This window comes from Triticum urartu, chromosome 6A (assembly GCF_056163025.1).
Source record: "Triticum urartu cultivar PI428250 chromosome 6A, HENAU_Tu73, whole genome shotgun sequence".
In the NCBI taxonomy this organism is placed as follows: domain Eukaryota; kingdom Viridiplantae; phylum Streptophyta; class Magnoliopsida; order Poales; family Poaceae; genus Triticum; species Triticum urartu.
Window position 1 is genome coordinate 23,867,272 of NC_141878.1, and position 14,315 is coordinate 23,881,586.

Consider the following 14,315-nt stretch of genomic DNA (forward strand, 5'->3'; position numbering starts at 1 on the left):
GGATGAGCACAGACAGGAGGAATTTAACCTTAAGGCGTTGCTGTTCATGACCATCAATGATTGGCCCGCTCTCAGTAACCTTTCAAGACAGACAAACAAAGGATACCACGCATGCACGCACTGTTTAGATGACACTGAAAGTATATACCTGGACAAATGCAGGAAGAATGTGTACCTGGGCCATCGTCGATTTCTTCCGACCAACCATCAATGTCGGAAGAAAGGCAAGCATTTCAAAGGCGAGGCAGATCACCGGAAGAAGCCCGCCATGCGCACCGGTGATCACGTGCTTGCTATGGTCAATGATTTACACTACGTAATCTTTGGAAAGGGTCCCGGTGGACTAGCTGTTCCGAATGACGCCGAGGGACACGCACCCATGTGGAAGAAGAAATCTATATTTTGGGACCTACCCTACTGGAAAGACCTAGAGGTCCGCTCCTCAATCGACGTGATGCACGTGACGAAGAACCTTTGCGTGAACCTGCTAGGCTTCTTGGGCGTGTATGGGAAGACAAAAGATACACCTGAGGCACGGGAGGACCTGCAATGTTTGCACGAAAAAGATGGCATGCCTCCGAAGCAGTATAAAGGTCCTGCCAGCTACGCTCTTACGAAAGAAGAGAAAGAAATCTTCCTTGAATGCCTGCTCAGTATGAAGGTCATGACTGGCTTCTCGTCGAATATAAAGGGAATAATAAATATGCCAGAGAAAAAGTTTCAGAACCTAAAGTCTCATGACTGCCACGTGATTATGACGCAACTGCTTCCGGTTGCATTGAGGGGGCTTCTACCGGAAAACGTCCGATTAGCCATTGTGAAGCTATGTGCATTCCTCAATGCAATCTCTCAGAGGTGATCGATCCAGAAATCGTACCAAGGCTAAGGAGTGATGTGGCGCAATGTCTTGTCAGTTTCGAGCTGGTGTTCCCACCATCCTTCTTCAATATCATGACGCACGTCCTAGTTCATCTAGTCGACGAGATTGTCATCCTGGGGCCCGTATTTCTACACAATATGTTCCCCTTTGAGAGGTTCATAGGAGTCCTAAAGAAATATGTCCGTAACCGCGCTAGGCCAGAAGGAAGCATCTCCATGGGCCATCAAACAGAGGATGTTATCGGGTTTTGTGTTGACTTCATTCCTGGCCTTAACAAGATAGGTCTCCCTAAATCGCGGTATGAGGGGAGACTGACTGCAAAAGGCACTCTTAGAAGAGACTCAATAATATGCAGGGACGGATATTCTTGGTCTCAAGCACACTACACAGTTCTACAGAACTCTACCTTGGTGACCCCGTATGTCGATGAACACAAGAACAGTCTGCGCTCCAAACACCCGGAGCAATGCGATGACTGGATTACATGTGAACACATCAGGACTTCCAGCAGTTGGTTGGAAACACGTCTCAGAGGTGACAACACTGTTTGTGATGAGTTGTACTTGTTGTCCAGGGGACCATCTTTGACTGTATTGACTTACAAAGGATACGAGATAAATGGGAATACATTTTACATGATCGCCCAAGACCAAAAGAGCACCAACCAAAACAGCGGTGTCCGCTTTGATGCAGCAACCGAGAGCGGAAAGGACACATATTATGGTTACATAGTGGACATATGGGAACTTGACTACGGACCTGATTTTAAGGTCCCTTTGTTTAAGTGCAAATGGGTCAATCTGTTAGGCGGCGGGGTACAGGTAGACCCACAGTACGGAATGACAACAGTGGATCTGAAAAATCTTGGGTACACTGACGAACCGTTCGTCCTAGCCAATGATGTGGCACAGGTTATCTATGTGAAGGACATGTCTACCAAACCGAGAAAAATAAAAGATAAGGAAGCGAATACATCATACGATGAGCCAAAGCGCCACATAGTTCTTTCAGGAAAAAGGGACATCCTGGGAGTGGACGACAAGACAGACATGTCTGAAGATTATGAAAAGTTTCATGAAATTCCTCCCTTCAATGTCAAGGCTGACCCAAGCATCCTGATAAACAACGAAGATTATCCATGGTTACGACGCAATAAGCAAATGACACAAGCGAAGAAAAAGTGAAGACTTTCTCCCGCTACTATTATGATGATACCATGCCAAATTTGTAACAGACGAACATGCTACCATTGTCCGTTTTGTACATGCACATGCTATGTGGGTGAAATTATGATACCATCCCAACTTTCAACTTTTTCAGAGTTCATTTGAAATGCTTTCATGTCTTATGGTTCGAAACTTTGATACTTCGAAAGTGATTGTCCATTTTGTACACGAAGTGCATCAAGTTTTTGTCTTAACCCTCTCTACTTTTTGGAACATGCTATGTGGGTGAAATGATGATACCATGCCAACTTTCAACCTTTTCAGAGTTCATTTTGAAATGCTTTCCAATTTCAGAGTCATTTAGCTCAAAGAATGAATTAATAGCAAACAGAATGAACTACAAAACTTTTATGAAAATAAAAACAATCAATTAAAATATTATGTTATGATCAACTAAAATAAAACTATAATATTCTTCAATAGCAAAAAGAGTATAATTTTTGTGACCTAAAATCAAACTATAAGTATTTAATTTTAAGTATAAATAAAAAATAAATAGCAAAGAAGAAAAAAAATTCTATTTTTATAGTAAAGTTATTCATAAACTAGTGATTCACACAAATTTTAAAAAATTCAAATTTAAACTATTCAAAATTTTAAAACTAATGGCACTAACAGAAAGTTTATAATTTTTGTGACCTAAAATCAAAAAGAAATCACTAAAGAACTATAAGTATTTAGTTGTAAGTATAAATAAAAAATAAATAGAAAAAAATTCTATTTTTATAGTAAAGTTATTCATAAACTAGTGATTCACACAAATTTTTAAAAATTCAAATTTAAACTATTCAAAATTTAAAACTAATGGCACTAACAGAAAGTTTATAATTTTTGTGACCTAAAAGCAAAAAGAAATCACTAAAAAACTGTAAGTATTTAGTTTTAAGTAGAAATGAAAAAAATAAAAAACCAAAAAAATGTAGAAATAAAAAAGAAAAAACCAAAAAAAATGCCTCCTACTGGGCCTCCACGGCCTGAATACGACTAGAAACCCTACATGGGCCAGGATTCAGGCCCGTAGAAGGCCCAATAGGCCCACAGGCAGTAGCAAGTTTAGGCCCGAAAGCCTGCATTAGAGAGGAGCTCGAATGGGGAGGCACACCAGCGCTTATAAACAAGTGCCGGCGCCCTTCAGCTAGCGATGTGGGACTAAACTTTTGGGCGCGGGGCAGCACAAGGCCATTGGTCCCGGTTGGTGGCACCAACCGGGACTAAAGGGGGCATTGGTCACGGTTCGTGGCACCAACCGTGACCAATGCACCCCTTTAGTCCCGGTTGGTGCCACCAACCGGGACCAAAGGCCGCCGCTTCCCGCCCTTTGGGCTGCTGAAAATTGGCCTTTGGTCCCGGTTCGTGGCACCAACCGGGACCAAAGGGGGGCATTGGTCACGGTTCGTGCCACGAACCGAGACCATTGCTCTGGCTATATATACAACACTTGGGAAATTTCCGCCAACTGCTCCCATTCCTCATCGTCGACGCCGGCAGGCTGCCCCTCTCGCGTCGTCGCCGCCGCCGAGCCCTGCCCCTCATCGTCGCCTCCGCCACCGCCGAGCCCTGCCCCGACACCGTTAGGCTGCTCCACTTCGCCGTCCTCGCTGCCGCCGCCGAGCCCTACCCCGACGCCTTCCCGGCCCGCTCCCACTGTGAGCCGCCGTGCTGTTCCCCTCCTCTCCTCCTCTCCCCCCCCCCCGTCGCGCCCTGCCACCGCCGCCAGCCGTGCTCTCTTGCCGCGCCCCGACGCCGCTGCCCGCCGTGCTCTGCCCCGACGACGGCGCCTGACCGTACGTGCTCCGCTTGCCGCACCGCCGCTGGTTCGCCGCCGCCGCCCGTCGTGTTCTGCCTCGACGCCGCCGCCCGCCTCTGTTAATTTTTTTGAGATATGTATGCATGTGTGTAGTGTATATGTGTATGTATGTGTATGTGTGTGCAGTGTATATGTGTGTGCATGCAGATATGTATATGTATGTGTATGTATGCATGTGTGTAGTGTATATGTGTATGTATGTATATGTGTGTACCAGATAACTTCGACATGAGGGGGGTCGATATACCCCCTCCCCGATAACTTCGACATGATGGGGGGAGGGGGTCGCCGAGGGTTCGAGGGTCACCGAGTGTTCGAGGGTTCGTGGGGGCGAGGGTTGGGAACTAACTAGGGTAGAGGGTCGAGGGTTGCCGAGTGTTCGAGGGATCGAGGGGGCGAGGGTCGGGAACTAGCTAGGGTAGAGGGTCGAGGGTCGCCAAGTGTTCGAGGGGGCGAGGATCGGGAAGAAGAGGAGAAAAAAAGAAGAGGAAAAAGGAGAAGAAGAGGAGAGGAAGAAAAGGAAGAGGAGAAGAACAAAGGAATAGAGGAGAAGAAGAAAAAATAGAATTTTTTTTCTATTTTTCTTCTTCTCCTCTATTCCTTTCTTCTTCTCCTCTCTTTTTTGTTCTTTTTTTCTTCGATCTTCTCCCCCTCCCGATAGGGAAGTTTTATATAGAAAGTTACAATTTTAGAAAAGTTTTATATATGCAAAAGTTACAATTTTAGAAAAAGAAGGATAGGAAAGAAGAAAATAAGAAGAGGAAAGAAAGAAGAAGAGGAGGAAAAGAAGAGGAGAAATAAATAAGAAGAAGAAAAAAGAAGAAAAAGAAGAGGAGAAGAAGAAAGGAATAGTGGAGAAGAAGAGAAAATAGAATATTCTATTTTCTCTTCTTCTCCACTATTCCTTTCTTCTTCTCCTCTTTTTTTTTTCTTCTTTTTTTTCTTCGATCTTCTCCTCTAGCTATTCCTTTCTTCTTCTCCTCTATTGGTCGAGGGTTGGGAACTAGGGTAGAGGGTCGAGGGTCGTTAAGGGGTCAAGGGTCGAGGGTTTCAGGGTCGTCGAGGGTTCGAGGGGTCGAGAGAGGTTTCCTAGTGTCAAAGTATTGAAGAAATCCATGCCTTCATCATTAGCCGGAAGTAACCAGGGCATGTTGGTATGAAGTTCTACAAAGTTGTTCTGGAATGGAGTCCCGGATAGAATAATCCGCCTTTTGTTACGAATTCAACAAAGGCCTTCCAAATAGCGATATTCGGAAGGCTCTTGCTGAACTTTGTACCAAAAAGCGAATTATCCTATCTGGGACTCCGTTCCAGAACAACTTTGAAGAGCTTCGTACCATCATGCACATGTTACTTTCGCCTAATGATGAAGACATGGTTTTGTTGAATCCTTTGACACTAGGCAACCTCCCGACCCCTCGGCGATCCTCTCGAACATGAGAGGAAGAAGAGGGTCGTCTAGGGGTCGAGGGTTCCAGGGTCATCGAGGGTTCGAGGGGTCGAGAGAGGTTTCCTAGTGTCAAAGTATTGAAGAAATCCATGCCTTCATCATTAGCCGGAAGTAACCAGGGCATGTTGGTACGAAGTTCTGCAAAGTTGTTCTGGAATGGAGTCCCAGATAGAATAATCCGCCTTTTGTTACGAATTCAACAAAGGCCTTCCAAATAGCGATATTCGGAAGGCTCTTTCTGAACTTTGTACCAAAAAGCGAATTATCCTATCTGGGACTCCGTTCCAGAACAACTTTGAAGAGCTTCGTACCATCATGCACATGTTACTTTCGCCTAATGATGAAGACATGGTTTTGTTGAATCCTTTGACACTAGGCAACCTCCCGACCCCTCGGCGATCCTCTCGAACATGAGAGGAAGAAGAGGATAAAAAAAGAAGAGGAAGAAGAAAAAAAAGAGGAGAAGAAAGAATAGAGGAGAGTTCTTCTCCTCTATTCTTTCTTCTCCTCTTTTTTTTCTTCTTCTTCCTCTTTTTTTATCGGGAACGAGGGTCGTCGAGGGACATAGATGTAGTGTCGTCGTTGTCGATATATACCCCCTCCCGATAGCTTACTATGATTAGGTAGCTAGTTCTACGTTTGGCACTAATATATCCATCTGTCATGTTTGAATAATAATTGCCATGTTGTAAATATTTGTAGAAACTATGGACACCGCCCTAGACGAAGCAACAAAAGAAGCGTTGTTGAGGGACATAATCGCAGAAGGAAGTGATGCCATCTCGTTGTTTCTCAACGAAACCGATGGTCTGGAAGGAGAGGGTGAACAAGCTGGCTACGGTGACCTAATGCCGGTGCAAGAAGAAGAACATGAGGACGGCTCCGGTGACCCAATGCCGGTGCAAGAAGGAGACCGTGATGACGGCTCCGGTGACCGAACCGAGTCCGGCCAGGTATATATATTAGTTAAGCCTATGCTGACTAGCTGATTGATGCATTCATTGTTTTGGTATGTACACATATTAATTAAGTCTTTGTTCTTTTTTCTAGCCCTTCGGATCGAGCACAACTTCAGTAAAGAGACGAGGCCCGAAGAAAAAGTTGAGCTCGGATGAAAAGTTTGAGATCATAGCAATCGCGCCCGACGGCCAACCTATTGAACCCCTCCGGACAAAGAGCGCATTTGTTGCTCAGTGCGGGGTTCTAGTTAGGGACAAGATCCCGGTAAGCATCCAGCAATGGTTTAAGCCGGCTACAGAAGACCCTGAGGTGTCTTATGTCAATGATATGCAGAAAAATGATCTTTGGACTGAGCTGAAGTCAAATTTCACCCTACCGCCAGAGGATAATCTAGAGAACCCAGTTAAAGAGAAATTAATCAAGTCTTTTGCTCTGAAGAGGATGGCAGAACTATTCAGGAGGTGGAAGAAAGAGCTGAATAAGTTTGTCGAAAATAATGAGACACCAGAATTCAAGGGCAGATATGAGAAGATCAGAGATCACTGGCCCGCATTTGTGGCCCACAAGACATCGGAAAAGAGTAAGAAGATGTCGGTGACAAACAAGCAAAATGCTGCGAAGAAGAAGCTTCACCATCGCACGGGGTCAGGTGGCTACCTCGTAGCCCGGCCTAAGTGGTCCAAGACTGAGAATGATCTGGTTCATAAAGGGATCGAACCAGAGACAATTAACTGGCCAGACCGTTGCCGGACTTGGTTCTTCGGGGCTGGCGGAACCTTGGACCCTGTAACAGGGAAGTGCATTTGGACGAACGATCAAATGGACATACCAGTTAGTAAGCTTAAGCAGTATATCGAAGCAGCGCAAGAAGGGACGTTCTTTCCAGACAGAGAGAACGACGAGCTCACAATGGCCCTCGGGAATCCTGAGCACCCTGGACGGACACGAGGCACGCCAGGCTCCATTCCGTGGAAGGTTGGGTTTCCGGACGCAGGCGGTTACAAATCCCATGAGAGGAGGAAAAAAGTGCAGCAGACCCAAATGCAGGCGCTGCAAGCAAGGGTAGACGCGATAGAGGAACGAGAAGCAAATCACAGCAAACGTACTGCCGAAGCCTCCCCCGAAGCTACCCCGCCATCTCAGCGCAGAAGCAGCGTGGCTTCCACCGAGCTGCTTCAGCCGGAGCATGCCTTGACGGCTCCTGCCAGCTATCCCGTGGATGCTATCACAGAGTCTCAAAATTGCCACCTTATGATGCAACGGATGAATTTAAAGGTCAAGGCGGCTGTTGGCTCTGTTTATCCTACTGAACCCGGCGCAACTTTTCACTGCCGGCCGATTCCAGAAAAGATATGCTAGGGTGATGGTGGATGAGATAACGGAGGGATTTGAGGACCTCCAGCTTGACCACCCTACCGGTGAAGGGGAGACTCGGCTGGGGTCTGCTCTGAAGACTCCATGCCTATGGCGGAAGGAGCTCATCAACCTTCCGAACTGGACGCCTCCGCCTCCTCCTCCTCCTCCGGCAAGTCAGGGCACTCCGCCTCCTCCACCGCCTCCTCCTCCGGCGAGTGACGATCAAGGCCCTCGGCCGACTCCTTCTCCGGCGCGTGGCGGCACTCCGCCTCCTTCTCCGCCTGCGCCGACGCGCCCGAGCAGCCAGCCTCCTCCTTCTCCGCCTCGTCAGCAAGGGAGGAAGAGACCTGCCGCCGCTCCAGCTGCTCCGGCGCGTCATAGTCCTTCTCCTCCGCCTCTTAAGCAAGTAAAGAAGACAACCGCTCCGTCTGCTCGGTCGGCGTCTAGCAGTACAACCAGAGGCGGGAGGACATACAGATTCGGTCCTTCTCTGAAGACTCCAGAGAAGTTACCATATGAGAGGACCCCAGAGGAGAACGCCGAGATCGTGCGGACCGAAGTGAAGGACTTCTTTGAAGGGTTGAAAGCAAAGAGACATCCACCTCCGGAGGAGAAGGTAGATGCGGTGAAAGCAAAGCGCACTCTGGCTGCCCTGACAAAACCACCGAAGTCTCCGCCGAAAGGAAACTATGAGCGCATTATTGGAAAGGAATTTACCGAAGCGGAGCGGTCGGGAAGTACTGTCCGTGATCAAAGGCTGAAAGAACGACGAGCTGGGAAACAAATTGCCCAGCTCGGCAAACAAGCGAAGCAATCGTGCCCCCCGCTCAAGGTGCCTAGCCACAACGTCGCTAATGATCCGAGGATGGTGCCCGGTTATAGCAATCTTGCAGATTACCTGCCCGACGAAGTACATTATGAACCCATGGACATGCAGATACAAAGATACGAGTACGGGAAGCCTCTCGTCAAAGATGAAAGATCTCTATCAACGATGATGCGAAGATTGCATGATTGGTACTTGAAAATCTGCATAGACTCTGGGGGGAGGAGTACTTTGTATGTGAAAGTTAAAAAGGAGCATGACCTCGTTGGAATTGATCTGTTGCCTGTTCCATTTGAGGAGTTCTATCAGTTTTTCAATCAATTGGCCCTCGATAAAACAACGGTCGCCTGCTACTGTCTATAAGTAGTACTACTTCTGTCATTAAGTTTCTCTATATAGCTTAGCTCTTTCATTGCATGTATTTATAATCATCCTCACTATATTATGCAGATTGAAGATCGCCGAATTGAAGAAAAGACAAGTCGGTGATATTGGGTTCATTAACACATATCTCATAGATGCAACTCAGGTTAAATTTCATGCCACAGATACCGAGGCCAACTTTCTACGATCGTTGGTAATAAATCAAAACAAAGATATAATACTATTTCCTTACAACTTCAAGTGAGTGTTACTGTCTTGTGCGTATTCGGTTTCCCTTATATATTAGTCAAGGTTATAGTAATGTAATTGATGAGTTATGCATGCGTGTGCAGTTTCCACTATATTCTCCTACATATTAAGCTTGAGCAGGGACTAGTAACCGTCTTAGACTCAAGGCAAAAAGATCCCCAGGACTATGCAGACATGACTCAAATACTCGAGAAGTAAGTTAAATCGATCATTATCCACCATATCAGCAACTTTGTTCATTTCCTGATATATCAAGTAATTGTTTTCTTTGTCCAGCAGGGTTTGGAGAAAATTCACCAGAAAAGCTCCGGGACTGCCGAAGGAGCTGCAATTTAGACACCCGAAAGTAAGTACTATAGTAGCATTTTAAGTGCATCTACTAGTCATTCAAGCGCTAGTTTCATCAATACCATTTGGCATTCTTGCTTATCAGTTTGATTAACCTCTATTTCTTGTAAAGTGGTTGTGGCAGGAACAAGGGAATGATTTCTTTGGATACTATGTTTGCGAGTCCATCAGCCACACGACCTGTGAGCGGGGCTACACTAAAGAACAATATGAAGTACGTAAATAACAACATTCACAATTTTATTTTATTACCATCATTTGTGTTGAGTTTCATTCATTCATATATATATGTACCCCCTTCTTTAAATTAGATGTTTCGGAAGCGGGATGAACTCCTAGCACCAGCTCGCATGCGAGCAATTCAAGAGGAATTGGCGGCATTCTTTCTTGACCACGTGATCCCTGAAAATGGAGAATTCTATGTGGACCCTGAGTCCGTATGATTATATTTGTAAGAGATAATTATTGTATATATGTAGCCGGTAGTGTCAGATAGATATACGAGAACTTGTTGTTCGACCAATCTCTCGGAGAAGGAGAGGTGGTCGATATCACTTCTCTCTGTATGCATATATGTTCATGACAATCTTCTGTTTCCTTCATTTGCTTACTAGCTAGCCAGCGTGTCTAGTCCTCTCTATACGTATGTATAGTACGTAGCGTCGACCAAGCACGGACATAAGAGAGGACACTTCTCTCTATTAATTATAGCTAGCTAACACAATATATGAAACACCTAAATTAACCCCCCAAAACCCCCAACCCCCCCCCCCCTTCAAAAAAAACTAAAACCCCAGCCACAGAAATGCCTATTGGTCCCGGTTGGTGCCACCAACCGGGACCAAAGGGTCTCCTGCCTGGGCTCTGCGCACTGCCCACGTGGAGGCCCATCAGTCCCGGTTCTGGATTGAACCGGGACTAAAGGGTCGGGGCATTAGTACCGACACTTTAGTCCCGGTTCAGGAACCGGGACTAAAGGCCCTTACGAACCGGGACTATAGGCCCTTTTTCTACCAGTGTATGTCTCTCATTCTCTACATATACATGTGTTAACACTCTTGAATACTCCAGTATTATTTATGAAAATGAAGTTACCCAAACAAAAGAAATCATCTAACCAATAATGATATACATAATGTTAATTAGTAGATAACAGAAAACCTAAGAAATATTGTATGGGAAAAAGCAAAATGTTAATTCAAGGAGGAATGAGCCGCCCCCCCCCACACACACCCATATATATGTGCATCGATCCATACATATAACTTTGATAGTGATGTGCAAATAGCCCAAAACCCAAAACAATACAAAGCAGACAAGGATAAACTAAACCTATTCAATGAACGATAAACCAAGGGATTCTCCTTGGAGAGGATATCGCTATCTCTCAAGAAATCACATTCAAAACGAAAAGGAAAGCACATAAACGAACGAAAGGCTTGATCTCCAGCATCATCAAAGATGATTGCTCAGTCTGGACGGCGGAATGGCGCGGGGCGAGAGAGGCGATCCCCCACCTACCAGCAGTAATGGCGCCGCGGCCGCCATTATTGTCACCTCATCCTTATCTCCCCCCGATCCCCAACCCCCACCCCCACATCCCCGAGAGAAGTATTGCATCCCACACCCCACGGCCAGATCCAACGAACTCGATGGTCGGTGGAGCGTGACGCGGGGCGCGGGCGCGGCGTCTGCGACCCGCGTAGGTGGCAGCACCGCCTCAGCTCCCGCCGCTGGTGGCGACGCTCCCGGAGATTGATGCGTCGGTGCCGGAAGCGATTGCGGAGATGCGTCGGGTGGTGGAAGCGAGATTCCCAATCCGCTCCAAGTGGCCCGAGATTTTCATGGAGATCCTGCGTCGTGCGACATTCGAAGAGCGAGCTCGCTTTGCGGGCGACGACGGCGGGATGGACTACGAGTTCATCTTCTGGGCGATTCAGGAGGCGGAGTCGGAGGATCCAAGGCAGGCGGCGAGATGGGCACGCTTCAAATCGAGCTCCCCCTCAAGGCTCAACATCCGCCCCCCGCCGGTGCTGCAGCTTTCGTGCTTGCCGCCGGAGGCACTGCCGCCAGGGACCGTGCTCCCCAGGATTCCTTGAAGCTTCAACAGCCCGGCGCATGGGCTCTGCAGGGTGTCCCCGCTCTACAAGGGCGCAGGAGGATCAGGGGATCTACCCTGGAACCTCCGTCGTGGTTGGGTGACCGCGGGGAGAAACCCCAACCTAAGGTACATAGAAATCGATCCAATCCTTACTCTGATGCTGTTAATATTCAATCTGCTTGTCAGTCAATTGGGGGTTCCTAGATTTTTCTGGAAAAGGGGATTCGTAGAAGTCGTGATTCTGATACGATTAGAGGGGTTGCCCCGTTGAGTACCCAATGTGAAATCTCATCTTCAACATGTCCGTCGCGTTCCGTGGTTGAGACACTGATTCCGGTGGTTAGTTCTAACTCTGACGAACTCGCTTGTGCGAGGAGAGCGGGATGGAGTTCAAATCGGTTGACTGCTGCTACCGTACCAAAACCCACCCCATCGCCGTTGATCGCGGGATGTGTGGTTGAGAGGAAAGCGGGTTTCCGTGAGATGCTTTTGGGTCAGGCAGACGATTCTGGAGAGGAGGTGGCGAACTTTTTTGGCCAGCTCTGGGTTATCCCCTCCCCGACCCATAGCCGTGCCTACATAAACCTAGGCCTCTCCCTCCAAACCCTGGATATGCTATCCCCAAGTTGTTTTGGGTGAGAAAGGATCTATTTCAATCAAGAAACTTCTCGGTCTAGGATTGCTTCCCGATTTCGTTTGTTGGTCCATTTGACCCTATCCCTACCATCTTCAAGATCTCCACTGAAAACCCTAGGTTTCCTAGATCGTTCGCTGAAGTTGTTAAGAAGGGGATGGAAAACCGTGGCCAGATGCCACAGAGAAATCATCGGCCGCCTCCGGGGAAGAAGCTCAATCCCCAGGAGGGGAAATCTGCTTCCGCGGCTTCGAGTGCTGCGGGGAAACTGGGTCAACAGGGGGCGACCAAATCCAATCAGGTGACCCAAGCCCAGGTCGTTCCTCCGGTTGTCAATGCCCCACCCCCTGTTCCTCCGCCACCAGTGATTCAACCTCTAGATCCTAAGTACAAGGAAATGATATGCTTCAATTGTAGTTGGCCTGGCCACTATGTGGGGAACTGTGTAGAGTCGAAGAAGTGCTTTATCTGTGCTGGGAGTCATAATGTGAACAACTGTGCTGCTTGGGCAAAACCTCAACCTGCTGCCACTTATTTTGGTAGTGCTGCTTCTGGATTAGGGTTCTATCACATTGAAGTTCCTGTAGCTGCTGAATCTAGTTGGCTTAATTACAAAAACTGTGCTGTTCTTAAGGTGGTTAAAGGAGAGGTCTCTGCCTCTGAACTACTGACCCAGTTAAATGGAATCTTCTGCAAGAATAAGGAATGGCCATGGCAAATCAGAGAGTTGGAAAGTAAGAAATTTTTGTTGAGGTTTCCACCTTGGAAAAATGTGGATGACCTGATTGAGTTCCCTCCTTTTGAATTGCCTGTTGCTGGACTGTCAGTTAAGATCTGTGAATGGGAAGGTATGTTGGATGAATTTGGGGCACTGACTGAAGCCTGGGTACAGATAGATGGTATTCCACCCAAGTGGTGTGCATGGAAGGTGTTTGCCCAGATTGCTGCCTGCTTTGGCATCCTTGTGGATGTAGATTGGAATGGCATTTTCAAAAGTTTCTATGAAAAAATTCGAGTTAAAATTGCCTGTAGAGATCCCAGGAAAATTCCCTTTGAGAGACTGGTGGAGATGAAAAAGAAACTTTACTTACTGTTTTTTACAGTAGAAGGTTTTGAGCAGATTGATGAGAACAATGATGGAGATGATGATGACCCAGAGCTGGACAATCTAGAAGGAAATGAGGAAAATAACAATAAAGATCCTGAAGAGAAAGAGGGCATGGAATAGGATGAGGAGGAGGCAATTGATGAATTGGATAAGGCCAATTTCCCTTCCAAAACCAACAACCAAACCAGTTTAAACAAAAACATATCTCAGGGGACTGCTTCTGGAGTGGAAAAACATCCAGTTAACAGAGTCAATGACATGCAAACTTTGATGTCAGATGACTATGAAAACTTAACACCAGTGAAGATATGTGAAGATGAGAGTGATCCAAGTTTGGGATCTGGAAAAACTAATGTGCTGTCAGTCCATCTGGACTATTGTTCTGAACAACTTAGTAAATTTGAGATGGAAGAATCTTATGGGGAAGAGGATAATATCAACATGGATATGGAATGTTTACCAGAAGATCTAACGCTGGCAATGAACTCTGTTAAGAGATCCCTACTTGATTCCCTGGAAAAGGCAGATACGGTGGTCAAGAAAAAATCAACAACAAGAACTCACCTACATGGGGACCAGTGCTTGTTGTCAAACCAAAGACCAGAACTCATGGGGATATAAAGATCATGGATAAGGCAGCTGCTTATATGAAGAAGAAGAAGAATTTGGAGATTCCAGCCACTTTCAAAGGTAAATCATTTGCTAACATTGACCCTAATGAACTTGCTTCCTATTCATCTAAGGTGGACTTGTGCATTGGTAACAATGAGGAGGAACGAAAAGAAATCATTCTTGACATTATTAACAATGAGAAACTTAGATGTTTACAATTTGCTGATGATAATCCGGAGATTGTTCTCCCTGACAGTTTAGACCTGATAGAAACGAATGATTATACTTCTGGATCTGGACAAAAGGACTCACCAAATGCTGATTCAGTTGGCACTGATGACTCAGCTGAGGTTTGTCCTACTTTGAACACCAAG

At 46.5% G+C, this 14,315-nt stretch overlaps 1 pseudogene; it reads left to right on the plus strand.

The window, feature by feature from the left end:
• Positions 1–12,378: 12,378 nt before the first annotated feature.
• Positions 12,379–13,950, plus strand: LOC147963435 (uncharacterized; annotated as a pseudogene).
• The last annotated feature ends 365 nt before the right edge of the window (positions 13,951–14,315 follow it).